Raw genomic sequence first — 16,464 nt, forward strand, 5'->3', positions numbered from 1 at the left:
CCAGTTTTTATAATTACATCCCATTTATTATTTTTTAAAGCCCATTTTCCTGTTAAGCCTAATGCATCCCTCCTAGGAAAGATTTGCAGCCCAGCGGGGCGGAGAATAACAAGTTGACCTTGCCTGGGTATTCCTCAAAAAGACGTATAGCTGGGCTAGCCATTTTCATCTTGAAAAATTTAGTATCTGGGCTGGATATCTGGCCTGGGCTAGACGGGCCACAGCCCGCCCAGTTAATACCCTGCTCTCCTCTGAACAGCAACGAAATCATCACCGAGAAAAACTCTGCAGTGCTCACGCCTCAAAAACACAAACACTGCTCGAGCTGTTGGTCCCAGCTGTCGGCCGCACCTTGTGCAATTCTCTCGTTTATATTGAATACATAGGTTGACAATGGTGTGGGACCGTGATGTCAGGAAACCAGGAGAAAGCAAAAAAAATAGTTGTACATAATAAGGAGGCACTTGCGTACGTACGGCTATGGCCCTAGTGGGTCCCTAGTGTCATCCAGTCAAAATAAAGCCATCTCCTGGATCCTCATGTTCGTTGACGATGTTAACAATGCTCGGCGCCACAGCGAGCACAACAACTCGAAGGACAACGGAGAGGGCCTCGCGGGCCCTACGGATGGTCTGATACAGTGCCCGCTGCTCATTCAGGAAGCCAGGATCATCGGACACCTATGAGCACCTTCGAGAAACTGAGACGGCATGAAACGGTAAGGCCGCGCTTGGGAGCTCTGGTTTATTTCAAACCTGTATTAACATACAAGTGTAATTTACTCGTCATCGGAAACAACGCGTAAAATACAGGCGTAATGAAACCGAGGGCCCGAGGTCTGTAAGTAAAACCGGCGGGTTACGCGTGTAATTTGAGAAACCAGTGTATATTTTACGAGCACTGCTATATGGACGACATTACCAGACGATACATGCACGACGTGCGTATCATGCCATCCATGGGCAAGGCTAAAACAGCAGCTAACGGCTGGATTAGCAATCGTCCGAGTGTCGTTCAGCGTTTTTATCGTGTGTGAACTACTTTCGATATTTTACTAGTCGAAATCGACCAACCAAGCGCCTTCGCCCGAGACCATCTGCTTTAATTTACAAGCGTCAGTTTTACAAGCGGTTTTGGTTGGAAAACGACGATCCAATCACAGCCTAATATCATGAGTTGGTCGGAAGATCATATGGTTTCACGTCTAACCTACCCGACTTATCGTATAGGCTATGAATGAAACATCAGACGATGAACTTCTTAAGCACGAAAACAACATAAGAGGATGATCTTCTTAACAAGCAAATCACTGGCATTAGATCGACATGCAAAACAATACGAAGCATTATTCTCAGGAGGCACGGTGAACAGCTCGTGATGCCGCATGCCACAACATTCCAAGCTCAACTTTGCAATCAAACACAAGGCCTGGCATTACATAGAAAATATTCAGAACAAACTCTTAACACAAGAATATCTCAGCAGAGTAACTATTTACTTCTAAACTGAACACAGGAATAGGAAAAAACACTCGACGCTGCTCACAGCAAGGGCGTCCCACTCAAAAATATCAAATGCATGTCTTCTGGCTAACATCAATGAGCAAACTTTGACATGGTTTTCCAATTCCAATATATTAAACTAACGTCTTCTTGCTAACATCAATGGTTAAACTTTGACAAGCTTTTCGCATTCAAAATATGTAATGCCTATGATCGTGGAGTCCTGTCATAGCTTCTTGTACTTGTTTGGGCACTTATTGCCCAGGGCACTCCACGTGTTGTTAAATTGCCAATGGTCTCTGCAGACTAGTCATGTCACCGGTGTCTAATAATACTCTGTAAAGCTTCTCGGTCATTCCTTCTGTAATGTAGCACAAATAGTGACTGCTTCTTTCTGCAAAGTGGAACGACCAACTGGACCCAGTAATGCAGCAGTTTGCCTTGGACACATTGGCTCCTTTTGTGCAGTTCAACTAAAATCGAAGTCGGAATAAAACCGAGCTTTAATTTTGATATCCCTGTAAGCAACAATAGGTATAAGGGAAACAATTACTGAGAAATAACGGTTGATGACTTCTACTCCCAGAAGAAAAGCATCTACTGATCTACTTTATCTTAATGGGAAACAAAGCAGGAGAGTAGCAATTCTCCATCAGTGTGATTCATTCATATTGACTGAGACATTATCTTAACAATGCCTTGTTTCAACATGTATAAAGAACGACAAAGCAGAAAAGTACCATTCCTAAAACAATGCAACTGATTCATTTTAACAGAGACATTATCTTAACAATACCTTGGTTATACATGTAGAAAGAACTAGAAAGCAGGATAGTACCATTCCTAACTAAGATTCAGTAGTTAATTAATTCTGAGAGTGGCATTGCTTAATTTTAGCAGCGGCATTAGATTAACGAAAAGCATAAACAGTTCCAGGGGAGAGTGGGCGCAACAACAGTATGTGCTTCCATCTACTTATAAAGGGGGTGCTGCAGAGTTTGTTGTAACAAAGCAACAAGCATCATGTCTGGGTTGGTCCCATTTTTGTTCACTACTTAATGGGAAAAGACAGCAATACAATAGCTTCAATTCAACATTTATTTAAAACAGTACACATACAAGTAGCACAACATCTCAAAGCACACTGCACAATCATGTGGATGAAGGCCCGTACTGACCTTTCATGAGACCGACAAAGGTAAAATACGAATCTCGATCTCCTTTTGTGCAGTTCCACAAAAATTAAGCAAAGTCACCGGTGTGACATTCAAGTTGAACTACACAAAACACTCTTAAAACATAAGTGTTTCGAGTAGCGAAGCAAAATGTCGCAATAGCAACAAGTTGAATCGATAGCCCTGTTTTAACAGAGGCAAAAAAGGAAACAATTACTTGCCGATAAAGGAAGATGAAACAAACGGTGACAGAAAGAAGCATCTAACTTATCTTGGATGGAAAACAAAGTAGGACAGTAGCATTTCTAAAATGGTTGCATTGATTCATATTAACAGAGACATTCTCTTGAAACAACATTCGTTAAAAAATGTAATTTACTTTTAACAGTGGCATTGCTTCAATTTTCCGGCAGCATTCTTAGATTAACAACAGCAAAATAGATGTATGGGACATGCCAGCACCATGTGCGTCCACACGTATAAATGGGTGATGCAGAGTATGTAGCCAAGCAGCATATATGCGCTGGTCCCATATTTGTTCTGTTTGAACCTTCTTCCTGTGTGAGGGCAGCAAATCTAGTCCTGCACAAACTACCCGACCCCCTAGTTTCTTTCCCTTTTCAACAAAGAGATTGGTTCCTTACAGATGTGTGTACTGGGTTACCCCCTTTTTCCCTTTTCGACCTACAAAGCGGCTGGATAGCCAGTCTATACTACTTTCCGCCCCTCCTTTCCTCATTGAACCACGTCCTAGATTCTTGCTCCAGCCCACCGCACCCTTATTTCCTCTTTGAACCAAGACCTAGATTCGACTACAGATCAAAAAAGATCCACATGCAGCTAGAGCAACGACGGTTTCAAAGAAACTTATACCTTAGGGTCGTCGGGATGTGGCTAGGCATGCGGCAGGAGGCCGGATCTGCCCACACTACGTACGGAAGCGAGGAAGAAGGGGTCGATGGCCCTCCCGCACAGGCGCTGGGTGAAAGAGAACAGCGCAGCCAGCAGTGGATTGCCTCCCTCGCCGAAGGCGATAGAGTGAATGCTGCACCTCCTCCCCTTCCCAGTGCGACGGGATACGGACGCCTCCTTCACCAGCTGTGAGGGGGGGAGAAAGACAAGAGGCCAACGCAGTCTTTTTTAGATCTGGTGAAGAGAAGGTGAGAGACTGTGAATATAGCAAACCCTAGCAAATGAACGCTGAGCCTCCAGCGTGTAACATATATGTAGTGCGGCGAGCGTGTGGAGAGTGCAAACCCTAGCGAACAAGGGCTGAGGCTCCCGCTTATATACATACTACTGTAGTACAGACTGAGCTCCGGTGCCTTCACTGCACCTGCTTTTGGCTGTATGACAGGTGAGCCAGCCACATTTTGGGCCCACCTGTCATAAATCCAAAGGCAGGTGCACTAAGTCAATGAAGCTACGTCCATATAGTACTCTTGTGTATACGACTAATATATAGTGGAGTGGTTTTCTTATTCTCTCCATAACAATCGTTTTAAATTGGGTAAGTACGAAACGAAACTCATTATTTAATGTACAGTGAAGAAAACTAGTACTACTTCCGTTGAACTAACGATCCATGCCCACGCGTCCTGGTCGCACTTCCTGTCCTTCACGTGTAGTACACTACCCTCCCTTAAGTGAACAACCACACATGCGCCAAATTATCGAAAACATGTGAGAGTGTGTACAAATAAAGAATTTTAATTTCAATTATCGGAAAGGTTTGAGAGTATTACAAAGTTTGACTTCAGTCAAATCTAATATGCGGAGTAAATAAAAATGGAGGGCTACTACGTCCATCCGGGTTTTTAGTCCACACCATTTTTTAAATCAAAGTTAATAGCTGGACAAATAAAATTACAGTGGAGCTGGAGACAAAGTTGTGAGAAGGCTTAGAAATCAATACAAAACTTATGCTCTTAGTACCAATGTCGATCCTTCTTCGAGGAAACATTTGGTTCATAGCCAATTGTGTGATAAAATTGCACCAACGTGAAAGACGACTGCGTCTCCAACGCAACCAAGGTGAACTGACAAAGGATATCATCTTTGTGCGTAACAAGCAAAGAGCAGTGATGGAAGACAGGTTGTTTTTCATTGAAAATCGATCAGCTTCACCAGCCGACGCAACCATGAGGCGCAACCATGAGCATCGATAGGTCATCGTGGTGATGCATCATCCATTTGGCATCAAGTTTGGGTGAGGCACCTATGAAGTTCGACAAATCCTCACTGTGGTCTGTTTCTTCTCAGTAATCAAGCTCGAGGAAGGAAGAACCACGTGGCAGAGGACAGTGAGGCGGAACAACAATGGCCATCCAATTTTGTGCAGTTCCACTAAAATTGAGGAAGACATGCCCGGGTATGGAGACACGCATCGCTGTTTCCAAAAATATAAAAAAGGGTTAGCAACGACATCTCAATTGTCAATAAGAATTAATGAAAAGTACACCAACAAACAGAAGCATCATAATTATCTTGATGGGAACTAAACCAGGATACCCGAGAAAAAAAGCATTTCTTCATTTAACCATTGATAGTACTACCACCATATGGACAATGAACGCACAACCACCATGTACTTTTTGTCGAAACAACATGTATACTACTTTTTGGTGTGTCCCGTCAACTCGCAGAACGAGGAGAAGCTTGCAGGACAAGGTGAAGCTCGCTTACGCCTTTTGACTAATGCAACCTACCCTCGGTGGACATGCATCAGTCCATTCGGTGTCAGATTGTCAGAGGCATACACTGTAGTACCCAACATGCGGAGTACCATCATTGTTCGACTTCACGAAGAGGCGAAGAGCCAAGCGCAGTAGTACGAGTAGTACTACTACTAGAACCGCATGGTGGAGCATCTGTACTCTTATTTTTTTATCTCTGATAAAGTACATGTTTATTCCGGAGAAGGGCGGAAAACGGCAGCCCAACATGTAATGAATGATATCGATCAACCAACCATGCTCGGATATATCTTGGCCTCCGTGCGAGCCCGTCTGTGTGTTCTCGCTCCTCGTCTCTCGCAAGGAACGGCGGGTTGGCTCTTTGCCGTCAATTGAGATCAGTTTGCTCACACTCTTGTCCCACATGTCAGTGATATGCCAAGAGGAGGTGCGTTGACCGACTGGCCATACTCGTACTTGGTTTTGCACCTTCATACTACTCCTCCCTCCGTCACAGTTTACAGGGCGCGCTTCATTATGATGCATTTCTCTCAATGCATTTCCACCACCAGAGAGACTTTAGACGCGTTTGGTTTAATGCTCAATTAATTAGGCGTGGTAACCGCAATCAAGTCCACAATTTTCTCTCCATGTACTGTACTACTACGGAGTGGAGTAAGTGCATGCATGTTTGTACCCGGGGTGGAAGCACTGCATGCATGTGTGTACGCATTATTCCCTCTAGTAATAGACACCGTGCTATAACTACCAATGCTATTTTTCAGGCCGATCGCCAGTCGCCTTGGTCCCACAGATTTTTTTTCTTTTTTCTGAAGCGCGCTGTATAAACAGTGACGGATGGAGTAGTATGAGCGGATTCAAAGAAGAGCGTATTGATGGTTGCTTCTTCAGAGCAACTTACAGTGGGAAAGGTGGGGCTTATGATTTGACTGCTCATTACTCACTATTAATGCGGCCCAACGACCGGGCTGAGTCTCCCATGCGGTTGTGCACTACCCCCTCGGTTCTTAAATATACTCCGGAGTATTTGTCTTTCTAGAGATTTCAACGAGTGACTACTCAAATATTTGTCTTTTTAGAGATTTCAAATGGACTGGCACATACGGATGTATATAGACATATTTTAGAGTGTAGATTCACTCATTTTGCTCCGTATGTAGTCACTTGTTGAAATCTCTAGAAAGACGAATATAATATTTAGGAACGGAGGGAGTACACATACGAAGCAAAATGAGTGAATCTACACTCTAAAATATGCCCGTTTGAAATTTGTAAAAAGACAAATATTTAGGAACGAAGGAGTATAATTTTGTGCATGGCACATGGACCCGGATGATGAAGAGGCTTCTGGCAATGCTATCAAGCTTCCATCATTTGTTTACATAATTGACGTACTATACAAATAATTTTCCAGCGACATGAAATTGTACAATGGTGTGAGCTTTCAGCTTTTGTTTCGCGTGTCTTGCCATCGATGTTCTTTCGGAAACAATAAAAAACTAACTTCCTTGCTAATGCATGTCAATTATTAGCAGATCAGAGCTAATAATTACATCACAACTGAAGATAGAGTTGTGAGAAGGTGTTAAATTAAAATTGATCCATGCTTTCATTGGCAGCAACGTCCCCCCAGCTCTGTCTAAATCAACAAGGCATGTTGGGAAAAAAGTAGTTGTCTGGAGCATGCAACATTCCGATCATTTTGTGCAGTTCCACTAAAATAGAGCTGAGCATCCCTGTTCCAAATATATTAAGTGTGATTACGATAATAGAGGACTGCTGATGAAACAATAAACACGCAAATAGAAGCCGGTCACCTTTGCAGTCTCTCTTAAGACTAACTAGTTGGAGAAGATTAGGCTCGGAGTTGGATGAGGAGGATAGAGCAAAACCAATCTCCCTTTGTGCAGTCGCACTGAGATGTAGAGACGTTGCCCGTGTGACATTTTAGTACAACTGCACAAAACACTCTTAAGAAAAAAGTGATTTGTGTAGTTCACCAAAAGGTCGCAATAGCAACGAGTAGAAAGGAAACAATTACTGGCCAATAACAGTTGATGACACATGCGACGACAAAAAAGAAGCATATTCCTTGTCCTAAGGGAAGATAACAACACGGTTGTGTTTGTCTTAAACGGTGTGAGGACGAGAATGCAATATGGAAAGTACGCCGGACGAGCTACGTTTTGGGCAAATAACTATGGAAGATCCACATGCAGCGACGTGGGAAGACGGGCAGTGGAGCAAGGCCGGAGGGGATACCTGGAGGTCGTCGGGATGTAACTAGGTGAGTGGTAGCGGATGGAATCTGCGAGCAGGTGGCGTAGGCCCTGCCGCGCCGGAGCTTGGTCAGAGAGAACGGCGTGTACTGCAGATCGGGACGTGCTGCCTCGGCGCCGTCAAATGGAGAAACGATGCACTTCCTACCTTTCCCCCGGCGGACGGGATGCAGCCAGATCAGTGACCAACGGTGAGAGAGAGAGAGGCCACCGCACTCCCTTTCCCCCGGCGGACGGGATGCGGCCGGATCGGTGACCAACGGTGAGAGAGAGGCCACCGCACTCCCTTTCCCCCGGCGGACGGGATGCGGCCGGATCAGTGACCAACGGTGAGAGAGAGAGAGAGGCCACCCCAGCCTTGTGTGAGATACTCTGAAGAGCGACAAACCAGGCAGGCAGACTCCATTGTATATAGTGAGCGGACTACCTTTTTCTCCATAAAAATCGTTTTATATTCTGTGTATGTGCCATTGAGCGCTATAACTTTATTTAAAAATAATGCGGCAACGCGTCAAGTCGAACTTTGTTTCGTGCACGCGTGGTACACGACCTCCCTAGGTAAACAACCGCTACAGGCGTTCAAATTAGCACGTGGTCTGCCATTTCTTAAAGAAATGAGCTCCACCGTGTACCCGCGCGGGTGTGGCTGGGCACGAAGCGTGAGTACGTGCACGGTGCACCTATTCTCTTCTTGTATACGTACACCACCTACGTGGGGTTGTGTGAGAGAGTTACAAACCTAGAGAGATATAGTGTGTGGGTTCTTGAGAGTTTTTTTGGGGGGGCGGGAGGGGGTCAATCAAAAAATGTAACATATGCAATGTGTGTGAAATAGAGTCCTGGATATAACATATATATAGAGGGGGCGATCCACGAGAAGAGAGTGGAGGTATCATCGGCTTGAGGTGTCCATAGAATCGAAGAGAGGGATGATGTGTGTGTGTGTGCGCGCGCGATCGATAAAGAGTGCCATCGAATTTGTGTGTGCCCACGTCAAAGATATAGAGTGGCCGGCCTACTGGAACGTGAGATGGGACATGTGCAGTTTGTCTCTGTGGCATGGATACCTACCTGCACTGCTCGACTATCGGTGTGTGGTGGGGGAAGAGGGAGGCCCAATTAACTATAGAGGTACAATGGCTGGAATATGTGTGGAGGAGGAGAGAGGCCTACCTCATGTATTAAGGAGATCGATCTGCCTCATGTATTAAGGGAGATCGATCGGCATCCATGCATATGTGCAGGAGAGGAATAAGGTTGGGAGAGAGACAGAGCTAGAGTGTTGGAGGGGGTGGTAGTGGACTTGCTTCTAACAAATGGTGGGATGGGCTTGCTAGACAAACGGAGGGCACGCCCGCAATATCAATAAGAGAGGAGATGGCTGCTTGTTGTCTCTGCACGTGCGTGTGAGAGACAGGTCAGGAGGCATGCACGAATGATGAGGGGGGACGATGTGGCTGTGGTAAGCAGACGTAACTACATAGGAAGATCAATGGCCCTTTGTTAGAGAAAGGAGAGACATAACTTGTGAGGTACGTCGATCGATGGGGGGGGGGGGTAGTTAAAGTCGATCTAGGTATATGTTGGGAGATCGATCGGTATACATGCATGTGTGTGTTAGAAGCAAATGAGGCACGAGGAGAAGGATAGAGAGAGAGGGATGCATGTAGGAGGTGGTACGAGAGGCATACTATATCGAGGGGGGAGGAGTGTGCGAGTACGAGAACGATGAAAAGAGTGGTGGGAGTGAGGCTTGGACGGTGACAAGAGAAGAGGGGAAGCTTTTGTTTGTGCTAGGCACACCTGGCTAGAGAGGCATATCGATCGATGTGTGCCGTAAAGAAGGAGCTGGGGGGCCTACACACACCGTGGATGAACGACCTAAAGTGAAAAGACGAATTTGCACGATGGAGCTAGAGAATGCTGAGGGAGGGTGAGAGGGATGCGGGCGTGTGCATGCACAAGAGAAAGTTAGCGCTAGCTACAAAGATAAGAGGGTTGTGTGGGTGTAGAAGACGAATAGAGATCATATATACTTCATTATAAAAAGCGAATTCGGATATTTGAAGAATTTATCATAGTGTTTCAAACCGACGCATGTGTGAATATATATAACGGTGATACACATGGTGTGGTTATGAACATGTTATACTACATTTAATATATTTTATCTCTACTCTTATAAAAAACAGAGTTGTTGATGATGGTGTGCCTGCCATCCTACATTATAGGCCGTCCGATTTATATCTGCCGGATAGCAAGGAAACTATGAAGGTTGAAGTTGGCAACAATCATGATTGTAGATTCTTATTTAAATAGAGAAACGAATTCAAATTTAGTTCGAATTGCAGCGGTAGTAAAGACATTTGGAATGCACTAAAATGTTGGTATGAGTAGGTTACATGCATTATACAGCAAGCGAAAAAATTTAATCGGACATAACATGGATTCATACTCCCTCCTTCCATCTATATAGGGCATCATGTGATTTTTAAGACCGCCTTTGACTATTGACAAGATTAATAGTACATGACATGGACAATGCGAAAATTATATCATTGAAAGAACCTTTCACAGACGAATTTAACTGTGTGCTTTGTGTAAGTTGCATGTCATATATCATTGCTCTAATATTTGGTCAAAGTTAGCATCGAAAAACGCATTAGGCCCTATATAGATGGAAGGAGGGAGTAGCTTTGAATAGCATTTGTATAGTAAAACGGGGCAAGACTCTCTCTTTGTGTGGTGTGAATAGTTTTATTTTTTTCGTTTTCTTTTTGGTTGAGGGAAGTGCGAATTGATTTGGTACGTACAAGTACAATATTACTACACGTTAGGCTTGTCCCTAAAATTCAACCCGCGTCTTGTTATATCCCGAAAATTCAGATATCGTGCTCCCAAAACTGGCGCCTTCACAACCCGCTCCTTGCTATCCCGAAATTACAACGCGCGCGAAAACTCCCTCCAGCTGCCAAATCCCGACACGCAAAATTCCCCTTCTAACCCTGAGCCGAAAGGGCCGCTAGTTTAAATCGGTGGGGGGCACTTTTGTAACACACCCTACATTTTGGACAAGCGCGTCCCTAAGTCATGCTTCATCCCTCCCATCGCCCCCTTTTCGCCATTCGAAATCCCAGGCCGCCATAACCTCTCCGCTCCAGCCGCGAAACCCCACCCTCCTCCGTCCGCCACGTCACCGCTGCCCAGCCGGAGCCTCTTCCCCGACGACGTCGTCCACCGCAACAGCTCGACGTCCCTCGTCCACCTCCACGGATGAGGATCCGTCGTCCATCTCGCCGTCCCACCGGTTCAGCCGCCTCGTCCTCCACCTCCAAGGAGCTGCTCCGACGATCGCCTCGTCTATCGCGGCTGCTCCATCCCCACAGTGTCGCCTTAACCTGCTCCACCGGAACCGCAGCATCCTCACGGACTCCTCGGACGAAGCCGAGGCCTACTCGGCGCCACCAAAGAGGTTGTACACTCATGCATCGCACCTTCTCCTTAACTCGACCTCCCGGCGCCGACGGTGCTCCATCCCGCACCCCCATGGAGCGGCTACCTTGAAGCCGGCGCCGCGGGCGACATCTCCACGGCGGCTCTCCCCCAGTGCGAGGCCCCTTCGGCGGCGGCGTCCATACCAGCCGGATCTGCTGCTGCTGCTCCGGCTCTCGCTCGCTCGCGCTGCTGCTGCTGCTCCGGCTCTCGCTCGATCGCTTGCTCGCCCAGCTGCTGGTGCTGCTCTCCCCTCGCTCGTGCTGCTGCTCTGCTCCGATTAAGCCACACTTCAATCGACTGAATCGACTTTTGAGTCAGTCGATTTTCAGGGGTTTGGGGGGCTCGCCGGAGTTAAGGAAGAACCACCCGCAGCGGGGACGGGGGCTCGACGGAGTGGTACCCCACTATCTATCTTAGGGTTCAGGGTGGGGGCGGGGGGCCTAGAGGGCTGGCCGGGGCGGCGGTGGCGAGTTGTTTCGGGGCGGCGAGGCGGCGCTGGGGCCGGCGGTTCAGCCGGTGGTGGCTGGCGGCTCAGGGGGGTGCAGGTTGAAGATGAACTGCAGGCCCTCCCTAAACTACATGTCAAGTGCCTCTCTGCTACCATTGCGTACAGTTTCGATAGTAGCATTCAGATTCCACAGTAAATTTTAGTTTCGACAGTTAAGTTCAGAGTCAACATTTTTTACCTCATCTGTTGTAGTCAGGTGGTTTTTGGTGATGTTAATTTTACATCCATTTTACATCATCTATTGGAGATGCTATTAGAATCCCACTTGAGATTGACGATGTCTGTCTTGTGCTGCTTCAGCCTTGACGTCTTACGGCTCACCGGAGCTGCTCCAACGACAGAACGATCCATCACAACAGAGCAGTGCCCTGGACGCCGTCTACAGATTCCTCAGATCTCCCTCCACACCTCCGACAGCCACCTCTGCCTCAACTGCTTCAGCGACCAACCCAATGATGCTGAGGTCGATACGGCTACGGTAAAGAGGTGCATCACTTATTACTATACATTCACGTCGATCCATTAGGGCTATTTTGGTTCAACGGAAAAACGTTGATCCACTGGTTGTTACCATCAATCTAAATTTCTGCATGCTCTCCTTACATAATCTCACCATATTTTTTCGTATGCATGTTGGATATTGTACACAGTCATGCTGAACATGTAGAGAAAAGAGAAGAGTTTTGCACGGCAATACAATGTCATGCAGACATCGCTCCATGGTGGGTTCAATGGCAAACCCTCCCACCCCTCTCCAGATTGTAATCCAGAGAAAGATATCTGTTCTGAGGCGGATTCAGATGCCGCTGACCACTCCTATTTGCCCCCCAAGGTGTTTGCTCTGCCTTGGCATGATGATGTTAGTCATATCATGCATATGTTGCCTTGCAGTGCCTACTTTTGACATCATATATGTCATCTGCTTAGTTTAGACATGTTCTGTAATGCCACCTGTTTAGTTTCTATATCATATATGGGAATTATGCAGTCTCATGTATTTTAGCCAACCATAATATATGTGAAATGTGCAATGCCATCCTGTTTAACCAGGCATCATATATTTGAATGATATCTTGCCCATCCTTTTCTTCATTACATTTCCATTTGTCGACAATGTTTGTACATTAAACTACTCTTCCTGTGAATCAGCCATTTGGGTGGGAGATGGAAAAATCTGGAGTGAAAACAAGGCCTTCAGAGCAGACAGTGCTACCTGTCGAAGTAGATATCTTGTTGGGTCCCGATAGCTCCTCAGAGATGGATTCAGAGACAGATGACCAATCCTATTCCCCCACTGAGGTGTATGCTCTAACTTGGCACGGTTATACTGCTCATATCATGCATACGGTGTCTTGCATTGCATAGTTTAGACATCATATACACAATATTTAACACCATGTTCAAAGTTCACACATCATATCGAATGCCCTCTATTTAGCATATAAATCACATATGTGAATTAAATGATGCGATCCTGATTACTTAGATAACATGTAGGTGAATTATGTCATGCGATCCTGTTTAATTATTCATCATATCTTTGAATTATGTGATGCTATGCTATCCAGTTTAGATAGACATCATATATGTGAAATTATGTCATGCTATCCATTTTAGTTAAACAATATACATGTCAACTATTTCATGCCCTCTTTTTTCCACACTATCTATTGCATCTGTCTCTCATACAATGTCTGTACATTCAACTATGTTTCCTGTTTATCAGCCATTTGAATTGGAGCGGGTGATGCCAGTATCTAGCGGACTAAAAACACGGTCTTCAAATAAAACAGTGCTACCTCTTGGTGGAGATAGCACCCCGGTTGTACATGCATAAGAACCAGCCCTACCACACATAACCCAAACTCTCGCAGATTGTACCCCTACTGCGATGGACAGAGAACCAGCTTCACCCAATCTAACCCCAACCCCAGCCGATAGTAACCCAGTTCCTGTTGACACAACACCATCTCCACCACAGAGCTCCCAAACAAGAGCAGTTAGTAAGGCAGCTCCAGTGCCCAAAGGGCCAGTACTATCACGGTGAACCCCAACTCCACCAGTTAGTACGCCTATTCCTATGGAGGAAGCACAACCAGCTAGTCATAGTTTAGCATCTATCACATTTGATGTTGTTAAATCGTATGTGCGTATCTTCCCATCTTGGAAATATTATATTGAAGATGAAGGAAAATGCCAGTTGCAGGTGTTTGTCCAGGAGTTATGTGTAAGTAATGTTATTCATGGCAATTACTTTGCTTCGTCCCATACATCCTACCTCCATGATGGTTATAATACAACAAATTTTCCCATTTTTCTCTATAGAGAAGGACCGATTTGGAAACTCAGGATGAGGTAACCTGTCCTAATACCTCTGCTATCTTCAAGAATGCTTGGTGGCAGTATCGGAATTACCTGAAGAAAACGTTCTTCACCGGCAAAGAAACTCATCAAATTCCCTTACGTTCTCCTGAGACACATTTACTGGACGATGACTTGGAACGCCTTGTTCTATACTGGTCCCGAACCAAGAATGTGGTAAGGTATATGAGCTCATTTTCTATTTTTTAGTATTATATTCTTGCGTCTTACTGTACTCTGTTCATGTAGAACAAGTGCCTAAACCTGAAGAACAACTGTTCTAATTTAAGATTCCATTGCCATCATAGTTCAAAAAAGCGCTAGGCGTTAATTGTGCGTTTTGCCACCGCCTTGCGCTTTACTGACCAAAGCACATGCTTATGCGCAGTTATGCACAGATTATGCGTAGTTATGCGCAATGCGTTTTGCCAACGCCTAGAGCCTAGGCGCGCTTAAGCGCTCGCTTAGGCGCGCCTTTTTTAACTATGATTGCTTTGCTCTTGTATCACTGTATTTACTCATACAAACTTATTTTTAAATTGAAGGATCCAATCGAAACTCCAATGGCACAGCAGGTATGTTCACGCATGTTTCTTTAACAGGTTTGCTCTTATCAATAACTCTGTTGATTTCAATTTCAATTGTGTATACAGTTGAGTTTCATATCATGCACATTAGTAGCATCACAACAGAGCCAATAGTGTTGTTGTACATGTAGACCCGTGGTACCCATATGAAATCTTGTTGTGCCGTGTAGTTTCCCACGCTTTGTATTCTTTCACTTCTGCTTTCTCTTGAACTGATATGATTTGAACCGTGTCTCTATTTTGATTTGGCAAGACAATGCAGTGACCATAGGATATAGATATATGTTTGTTTGATGCTTTTATTATGTACTAGTACTTGGCAATAGAAGACTTGGTAGTTTAATACTGTCCACCTTACTAATGAACTGGTTCACCAAAATGAGTTTCATATACTAGTAGATGATAAACTTGTTATGTGTCTGCTTGTTTCTTATTTTAGAATGCTGACAGAATATTGGGGAAGAGTGCCTTATTAAGCAATGGTAAAGGAAGTAATGCAGATAAGGTTCAGGATAGTGACACATCCTTGTTGGTCTCCAACAAAGCTGATAAAATAGCTAAGGAAGACTATCTTGAAGACAGCGAGACAACCCCAAAGTCCTGTCTTGGTTTAGTGTTCGAGTTACTGGCCACTACCGCTTGCACAAGCTATTCAAACTCACTGTCTGAATCAGTTCGGTTTCTTGAGTCTCAACTACAAGCTGAAAGACATCGATCAACTGTGCTGCGACAAGAAGCGAAAGGACTGCGGAAGTCCCTGGAGCATTCAGATGCATACTTTCTGGTGCAACAGCAAGCGTTGGAGGATTTTAGCGCCAAACAGGACAAAGCTAATCAGCTTGCTAAGCTTATTGCCAGCATGGTGGATACCCAATATAACGTTTCTTGAGCTCTTCTGAAGTTGTTTCAGTTATGCTCTTGTTTTTCTGCCGCGTTTTTTGCACTGGTGGCCAATTTTGACGGCCAGCGTATGTAATGTGCTGCTTTGTTCCCTATATTTGCACTGGTGGCGAACTTTGATGCCCAGTGGATGTAATATGTGTAATAGCGGTAATAGGCTAGCGTTAATTGCTTGCTTATCTATTTCCTTATTGTCTTGTTTAGTTGTTTGCTTGTAGTCACTTCAGTTCTTTTTCTGTTTTTTTCTAGTGGCCACAACAGCCTATTTTTGGTAACTAGGCCAAAATAATCGTGGCAACACACGGACTGTTGTAACCATGGGCCTCCTGCAGGCCGTATGATCCATGGGCCTTCGTCCGGCCGTAGGATCCATGGGCCTTCTATATGGGCCTTAGGGTCCATGGGCCTTCTACGGGCCATAGGGTCCATGGGCCTTCTACGGGCCGTACGATCCATGGGCCTTCTACGGGCCGTACTATCCATCGGCCTCATACGGGCCGTAGGATCCATGGGCCTTCTACTGGGCGTATCATCATTTCGCCAATCATGGGCTATACTATTCATGGACCATAACGGGCCATTAATAGGCCGTATTTGATAACTCTATGAAAACAGCCCAACGGCTTTTTTTGACATGAAAACGGCCCAACGTATTAACGGCCCGCAAATGGGCCGACTGTAACGACGGGCTGAATTTGGCCCACAAGCAGAAAATGACAATAACGGGCCGTATGTAACCGAATGCTGCAAATGAGCCCAAGAATCAATGGGCCCTGAGAAGGCCGAAAGATAACTTGGGCTGGAAACGGCCCAATGGAATAACGGGCCGTTAATGGGTATAAAGTGATACACTGTTCATTACGGGCTAGTTTCACCACGGGCCGTTAATGGGCCAAGAGTTACAAAGGTCCTCATATGGGCCGAAAGAAGTCATGGGCCACACATGGGCCGGAAGTTAAAA

Source organism: Aegilops tauschii, chromosome 3, assembly GCF_002575655.3.
Source record: "Aegilops tauschii subsp. strangulata cultivar AL8/78 chromosome 3, Aet v6.0, whole genome shotgun sequence".
NCBI classification, from domain to species: domain Eukaryota; kingdom Viridiplantae; phylum Streptophyta; class Magnoliopsida; order Poales; family Poaceae; genus Aegilops; species Aegilops tauschii.